The sequence below is a fragment of the Perca flavescens genome, chromosome 4 (assembly GCF_004354835.1).
Source record: "Perca flavescens isolate YP-PL-M2 chromosome 4, PFLA_1.0, whole genome shotgun sequence".
NCBI classification, from domain to species: domain Eukaryota; kingdom Metazoa; phylum Chordata; class Actinopteri; order Perciformes; family Percidae; genus Perca; species Perca flavescens.
The window spans coordinates 29,838,013-29,846,813 of NC_041334.1; the positions used below are offsets into that span (position 1 = coordinate 29,838,013).

The 8,801-nt window shown below is 40.5% G+C and overlaps 1 pseudogene; it reads left to right on the forward strand.

The window, feature by feature from the left end:
• Positions 1-2,944: 2,944 nt before the first annotated feature.
• LOC114553820 (keratin, type II cytoskeletal 8-like) lies at positions 2,945-6,082 on the forward strand (annotated as a pseudogene).
• Positions 6,083-8,801: the final 2,719 nt, after the last annotated feature.

Here is an 8,801-nt window from a genome sequence, read left to right on the forward strand (position 1 = left end):
CTTTTCTTTGATGAGACCCGGTAAGTTCTGAAGTGCACCAGAATGTTTTTCACCGTGGGGATTGAATGTTTGATGACAGGGGTTCTACCAATCGTCTCTGAACAACCTGAAGGCCATTTCTTGATAAGGGGTAGCACCTCTTCAGGCAGGCTCTTGAAAAAGTCAGGGTGCTCAACTACAGGAGGGGAAGGCAGAGCAATGAATAGGTTGATACGGGAAGGCAGCTTTGGCCCGCAGGTGGTCCAGGTCAACTGGCCAAGGCCCCAGTTAAAAAGGGGAGAAATGCTCATCTTTCTTTGACCTAAGACCGTACCTGCATTCAGCCAAATTTATTTGAACCAATCAATTAACCAACCAATTATTCTGAAGCACAAGCAACACATTAATTGAATAACTTTGGGATAAGTAAAAAAAAAAGGATTAAAAATCTATTACAGGCTTAAAATATTTATTTTGAAAAACTGAGACATTTCCCTTTGTTTGTGCATTTTTTTTGAAAACGTTCACCTTGGAAAACTCTAAACTCTAAAACCTCTGGCCAGAGTGGCGATTTTGGAAAACTTAGTTTGCACGTTTGCATGTAAACTGAGACAAACTGAGGTTTAGGGAGCTGATGAAGTGAGGAAGAAAAGAGAGAGGAAGTGATTTGTTGCTGTTTTTGGGATTCTGATTGGCTAACGTGGGCTTGAAATGCCACCTACAGGTTTGGCATGCTCTTGACATTGATGGCATATATACATGGGTACAAACAACACTTTTCTGAAAACTGACAGCTGTGCATGTTATTTTTGGAGAGGTGAAATGTCCGATGAAAATAGAATGTAAACATAGCATTATCAGTCAGTAAAATCTTTTTATCCAGTTATGCATTTTTATGCTGATGCTGATGTTTCTTCTCAATGTTAGTTTCGCTCATAAAAGATAAAGGACAAAACATTTATATTTATTAGTGATAAATGAGCAACTACAGCCCTGCAAGCATTTTCAAGATGGTTGAGAGAATTTGGAAAAACCGGTTACAGCTTTGTAACTTCACAAAAACATCTACTGTGGACCCCTGTGTATTGTTATGCCAATGAAACCATACAAGTTAGATGAGGTAGTGCTCTGACTGGTTTCATGTCAGTAGTAAAAGGGTTTAGGCAGGGTGTGTTATGTGTCCATTCTTGTTCAACTTATTATAGTTGACATGTTTGGGCAGTAAAATGTTTGTAAAGCAGGTTGTGTTTTTGATAATATCATGGTTAATCATTTAACTGCAGTGCTGTTCTTCAACATCTGGGAAATATACTGTATTCTTCCAATATTTTGCTGATTTTGATATCAGATTTAATGCATATGTTGCTAAAGTAATAGTGAGGTTTAATAGCATAAATATAAAATATATTTGTATACATAATATAAAATGGCTTATTATAAGAATTATATTCCTGGAATATTATTATGCATGCAGTAAGCAACATTTTAATTTTGTAGCTGGTTAAGATGTAGGAAGCTTTATCTACTATACAATACATTATATACAATATATTACTTATATTACTATATATTAGTAATATGACAAGTCAGAGAACCACATAATTGAAGCTCTAGTCAGCCCTATGAAAAGCTGTTATAGATACTCTTCTAGGTTAAGACAGCATTGATGCAATAGGCTGTATATTCTATAGGTTAATATGCAATTTGTATGTATTATTGTATATCCTATAGGCTAATATGCAATTATTATGTATTTTTGTATCTCTTTTTTATACTATGTATATTGTATTATGTGTTATATGGACCTGTGTCTGTAATAAAGTTTATATATATTAACTCACAATAAAAATAGGGCAAGTGAGCATTGTTGAGGACTCTGGATTTAATGGCTTAAAATACGCCCTCTTTATGTGTCTGCCTAGTTCTAATGAAGAACACTGAAAAGCATCTAGTAACTACAGCTGCTGTCAAATAAATGTAGTTGTTGAGATGTCATAATAATAATAATAATAATAATAATAATAATAATAATAATAATAATAATAATAATAATGATTCTATTTTCAGTTAAACTAAGTGTGTATCAGCAGACGTGGTACTGCAGGGAGAGAGTATTTTTTCATTCTCAAATGTGTGAGCTATACCTGTTAACTTTTACTATTAAGCTATTAAACTATTGAGCTATTAAAGCATTGACATTTTCTGCATTGTTTACACTGAAGGAAGTAAAACGGGCCTAGAATGAATTAATCTAACAACTGAGGAAACTCGAACATACCAAAGTAGAACTGAAATTTGAACACTTCATATGCATTATGTGGTATGTTTTAACATGGTTTATTTTCAGGCATACTTTGAAACTATTTGAGTGCACTAAATAAGGCATTTGTTTGGTTGTGTAAAGGTACTAATGCTGGCTTAGGTTACAATATTTGTATATTCATTTTTATATTTATTCTAAAAAGGGGATATCAAAGCATGTGTACTTTTTTGCCTGTTACTCATCCACAACCCCTCTCCACTAGCCTTCAATATTCATTTCACTGCCCGGTGACCACTAATCAGGCTACAGGAGTTACACACTCAACGGGGCTCTGTTACATAATATAATTTTTACTCCATTTCTATACTTCTTACTCTCTCCCCCTTCAGCCTGTTATTCCCCTTCAGACTGTCCCGGTGCAGGGTGTATCAAGGCTTATCTTCTGACAAACCTTCACTACCTGTTTTACAGGACTGGTCACTCCTGTCATTCCTGTAGCCTGAGGTAGAGGGGAGGGTGGACAGCAAAAGTAAATTTACAGGTTGAAGTGGCTGAAGAGGATCCTCCCACTCCCTCGGCACAGACATAAAAGCCGGCAGAGTCTACAGTCAGACACTCAGAGGGACTCGGCTCTCCTTTTGAAGACTGCTCATCTCCTGTTCTCCTCTTCTCAGAGTGTTGATAACCTTTACTACTGCAAACATGAGGAAGGCATACTCTGTCAGCTCTAGTAGCAGCACCAGGAGGTCCTTTGCACCAGTTAGCAGCTACTCCGTAAAAAGATCAAGTTATGGTGCTGGAGCTGGAGCTGGTGGTCTTGGTTTTAGTATGTCTTCAATGGGTGGTGGATTGGGTAGTGGTTCTGGTAGTTATGGCTTTACTTCTAGCCAAACAGGAGGCGGCTTCGTCGCTCCACAGATCACAGCTGTCCAAGTCAACCAGAGCCTGCTGACCCCTCTGAACCTGGATATTGACCCCACCATCCAGGTTGTCCGCACCCAGGAGAAGGATCAGATCAAGACCCTCAACAACCGCTTCGCCTCCTTCATTGACAAGGTTAGTTTCTGCTGCTCTGTGTGATGGTCTTATGTTCAAAAACAATTCAGATGGAGCTTCAAATAGTCAATCAAAGCACTGGCTATACCACATTTATAAACTGGTATATATAAAATGCTTTTTTTTAAACTGTTGACAATCTTCCCTGGTTTTGTGTCTCCACAGGTCCGTTTCCTGGAGCAGCAGAACAAGATGCTGGAGACCAAATGGAGCCTCCTGCAGGACCAGACCACCACCCGCTCCAACATCGATGCCATGTTCGAGGCCTACATTGCCAACCTGCGCAGACAGCTCGACGGGCTGGGCAATGAGAAGGGCAAGCTGGAGGGAGAGCTGAGGAACATGCAGGGCCTGGTTGAGGACTTCAAGACGAAGTGAGTGCTTTCAGGAAATGGTCACTAGTTATAACATATACATTGATATAAGTCCCTTTCCTAGAACCCTTTTTTTCTCATGTTCCGACTGGACCAATTTGGGGATTATTAAGTTCCTCTTACCGCAGTTCCTGTAACTCTTTCAGGTCCTACTTCAGGGCAGGGTCTTTTTCCTTTTCCGCATAGGAACCCTTAGTGACCTAGCAACATCTGAAACACAAACAGTACATATTCTTCACTGTCTGTTGCAATTCGCCTACTTTTGCTAACTCATAAGACAAACATCACACATTCAGCCAGCTAATTGTTAATGCTAGTTAAACTTACCCGTTGTTTTGTTTGCCTGTTGCGCTCTGCTCTTCTATCTTCTTCCATCATATTAATTAGGATCATATTAAGCCTTCAAAATACTCCAGCCTAGTCTTTAAACGCCGCCGTTCGAACTCTGTTATGAGGATCCCGGCAAGGCACAACAGGAACATTACGATGGTCTCCTCCATGCTGTTTTGTTGTTGTATGTGGTGCTAAAGTCAAGTGACAACGCTATGAAGACCGTTGCCTTGCTTGCGTTACTCCCTTACCCCTCCTACCAGTTCCTATGGCCACTTGGCCAGTGTGAATGCAAAAGGCAAAACCAGTTTCGGGGGAGAGTAGTTAGTAGAACTGTTTAGAAGTGGACTGTTCCTATACGTTCCTGTAACTACTTGGTCGGAAAGAGGCTATAGTGAGAATATGGAGCAGATGTACTAAAGAGCTGACTTGTGTTCCAACAGGTATGAAGATGAAATCAACAAACGTGCAGCTGCAGAGAACGAATTTGTGCTTCTGAAGAAGGTACCAATACATCAAGTTGGCCATAATTCATCTTTTTTAAATGCTGGATTTAATGAAATGTGGCCAGTTATAACACTTTTTTTCTACATGATCTTCTTTCAGGAAGTTGATGCTGCCTACATGAACAAGGTGGAGCTAGAGGCCAGGGCTGATGCTCTTCAGGATGAGATCAACTTCCTCAGGGCCGTCTATGAGACTGTATGTATCTATACTATGTAATACTTCATAATACTATGATAACCATTTGAATTAAAGCTAATGAGCATTCATTGTGTAAATACAAAATGACAAGAGTTAACTATATTGTACAATAACTATTGGTTCTGTAGGAGCTTCGTGAGCTGCAGAGCCAGATCAAGGACACCTCCGTCATCGTGGAGATGGACAACAGCCGTAACCTGGACATGGATTCTATTGTGGCTGAAGTGCGTGCTCAGTATGAGGACATTGCCAACCGCAGCAAGGCTGAAGCAGAGACCTGGTATAAACAGAAGGTGAGAAAAAGAAAGAGTTGATGTTTATCCTGTGTCTTTTATATACACTTGCAACACCTCTCTCAACCTTCTGGATCATCTTCTTGATACACCTTGTTGTATTTTTCATAATAGTATGAGGAGATGCAGAGCACTGCCGGACAGTATGGTGACGACCTGCGCACAACCAAGGCTGAGATTTCTGAGCTAAACCGCATGATCTCCCGTCTTCAGAATGAGATTGAGGCCGTCAAGGGACAGGTATATTTCAAGACCTTCTCATGGATGATGCCTTATTATTAACACACTTCATTGTTTAAGAGGATTTGCAGTTATTAAAACATATCTGACATCATTTTCCACAGAGGGCCAGCCTGGAGGCTCAGATTGCAGAGGCTGAGGAGCGTGGTGAGCTGGCAGTGAAGGATGCCAAGCTCCGCATTAAGGACCTGGAGGATGCTCTGCAGAGAGCCAAGCAGGACATGACCCGCCAGGTGCGCGAATACCAGGAACTGATGAACGTCAAGCTGGCACTGGACATCGAAATCGCCACCTACAGGAAACTACTGGAAGGAGAGGAGTCCAGGTGAGATAAACTTAAATATGTAATGAAGTTTCATGACTGCAGCATTAGCTTCAACTCTGAATAAGGCACTAACTTGTCATTATTCCACTATTAGACTGGCCAGCGGAGGCGCAAGCGCAACCATCCACGTGCAGCAGACCTCTGGAGGTGGTGGTAAGTTACTGATTTTATTCATCAACATCATAGTGATACCTGAACCAACAGAGCACACTCACAGATGGATGGATAAATGATAACACGTTTTTCTTCTGCTCCAGGATACTCCAGCTCCAGCTCTGGCGGTGGATTCGGCTATGGTGGCAGCAGCTTGTCTGGTGGTTATGGCGGTGCTGTTACCAAGTCCACAGTCTCATCAACCAGTTCCAGGAGAGTGTATTAAAAAGGAGAGCCAGTCCTCTTCCCCTTCAGAAACTCTTGAATTTGATCTAAATCTGTACCCATTCATGATGCGTTGCAATACCATTGAGCAGGTTCAACAAGAGAGCTGAATATATTGTTACACTGCTACCAGTTGTGTTTCAACGATCCCAGCCAGCTTTTCTTACTCTTCTTGAGAGTAAGACATTCTGTTTAACATTATTTAACAAGAGTTTCTGAAGGTAAACATGGCCTTAAACACACAAGAGACAAAATAAAGTGTTAAAACTAAGCAAAGAAAACATTTGAAAGTCTGTACTCAATCTTGTCAATCTAAATACTTTTTCTATTGCAGTGCATTGATGAACTGCTCTGACATATGAAATAGTGCTGATATTAGTAAGGGGAGCAAGTCACTGACCAAATCTGATAACTGTAGAAAAACAATAAAATTGAATTTGTGTGACTTTACATGTTTAGAGTTTCCCTTTGAACAGATTAGCTACTGGCTTATTCTTGTTGCTTTCCTGTCAAATTTTTCCATGTTCAGTTTTGCCTTTACTTGCCTTCAAGATAAAATTATGTTGAAACCAGATTTATTTAGTAAAAGCCTTCCTACAAACATTACTGATGAATGTTGCAGAAAATGACATTAAAAGAATCTGAATAAAATAAATCTGAGAACTAAAATGATTTCCTCTCACTCTTATTATTGTGATAAATGAAAGAAAAAGCTTAGGAGGGTTTTACTTTAACAGCACATTTCCACACTGAGATTTCACTTGGGGGCAGTGCTGTGCCACTTTTTGCTACTCACTTCCTGCTTGGTTTTGTAGTCCGCCAGATATGCATGTAAATTATGTCATCTCTATATTGTCATTTCTAGTAAATATCAAAATTGTGATTGGTAAAGGTTTTAAATCCACAAAGCCTCACTAATTACTACTCAGTGAGATCACACAAAATCTGGAAAAAGAAACTTGGACAGGTCACTAATTAACAGCATTTGCAGTTCAAACGTTGTGTAGACACTCACTTTTGCGCCCACTTCAGGCGTATTTATTTCGCAATGTATGCGTAAAAGCATGGTTAGGTATGTACAAACAGGCTGCACTGAGGTAAAAGTACAGGCTGCCTGTCACGGGAACTGAAAATGGCAAATTGCGCTTTTCCGTGTCATGCATATGCATTCATGGGAGGGTGAAGGGGAAAGTAGGATTTTCCCATAAAGAGATGGGAGGGGAAGCTTAAAGTGCGCCTAATTATGTAGTCCGCGGTATGTACAAAAACCTCCCATGGAAGCACGCCTGTATTTTGCAGTGAAAGTTCTCCGCCTCTTAAAAGTAAATGTAAACCTGGAAGTGGGTTTCCCCGCATATGCTTGCTGGTGAAATGGCAGTAGTGATCCAAACAAGATGAAGACATAGGCCAAGGAGACGACCTGAAAAGAGTGTTACAGATTAAGCAGCCATGCAATATTACATTTACTGGAAGAAATCAAAGATGACATTGAATCTCTGACTCAGCGTTCACATTCCATTCCAGCAGTTGTTAAACTCCTCGCTACATTACAAATATTGGCATCAGGATCATTTCAAACAGTCATAGCATCAGCAGTGGGAATAACGCAGTTTGCACTCAGTTGTATCATAGCACCAGTACTTAACGCTTTGCTGCAGCGCAGTAGTCAATACATACATTTCCCCACCACTAATGCTGAAATAACACGCATCAAGGAGGATTTCTTTGACATCGCCCATTCAATTGTGCTTTTAAATGCACACAATTTATGGTATAGTGGGCGGAGAAAGGCGCTATTATCCAATGAACGGAAATAGCACAGCTTGCGCTTTCTGCAGGTTGGCCATGGCGCTGATAACGCTACTTTCGCAAATATACGTACATCTTGACATCAGTTTTACTAGATCTCACTGCGATTTTAGTGCGTTGCACAAGAATGCAAATACTCTGTAACCTTATTTTACAGTACATTGTTCAAGTACATCAACTGCATTATTTTCTGCAAACACAATGGTGTGTCAATGTGCCCTGTTTACTTAAAGTCTTTATTGGGATGCTAACAAGAAATATTCTTTCTTCATCCTCATCTCAGGCTGAGCGTGCTGGCAGTGATCATACATTTAATTGTTAAAATTGGTCCCAGAGGAATTCAAGTTGAGTAATAATATTGATACAAGGCACATGCCAAATTCTGAAGTTGTAACCATTCATGTTTCCACAAAACCAGTTACATCACCATTAGAACAATCACGGGTGATGCAATATTGATTGCTGATACTGCTCGGATCAGCAACAATGGCAGCCTACAGTTCATCTGCTTTAATCCCCGCCGAGCAGCAGACACCAGGAGATGGCTAAACTGATTATCCATCTCCGGGGCTGTCAACGCTGTGTCTCGGCAAAGAAGCGCAGGGAACGAGCAGTCCTTCTGTGGACTAACGTTACGTTAGTAAGCTAACATTAGCTTGCTAATTCCAACCGACACTGGTTAACTTTAGAGACGAGCCAAACAACATTGTCAGTCATCTGGTCAGGGCACTGAGCTTTCTACACTGTTTTAAGAGCAAGAGAACATTAAGTTGTTAAATTTGATTAATTTAGTGCCAGCAAAAATCCTTATTCTGACCAGTTGTAGAGCACCACCTACTGTAGCAGAGGTAGAGTTACTCCCGTAATTCTTCCCGATGTTCCCTGCTCATGTATACGGGGAGAACTGGCATAACCTGGTTATTCATTTAACCTGGGCAAGACCATATCCCGGTTACTGCTGTGCATGTATAACGCACTGACTGGGTTCAACAGCACAATGTGATGAGCAGGTGAATGGAAAAACACTGGCCATTACCAAAGAGAAGCTA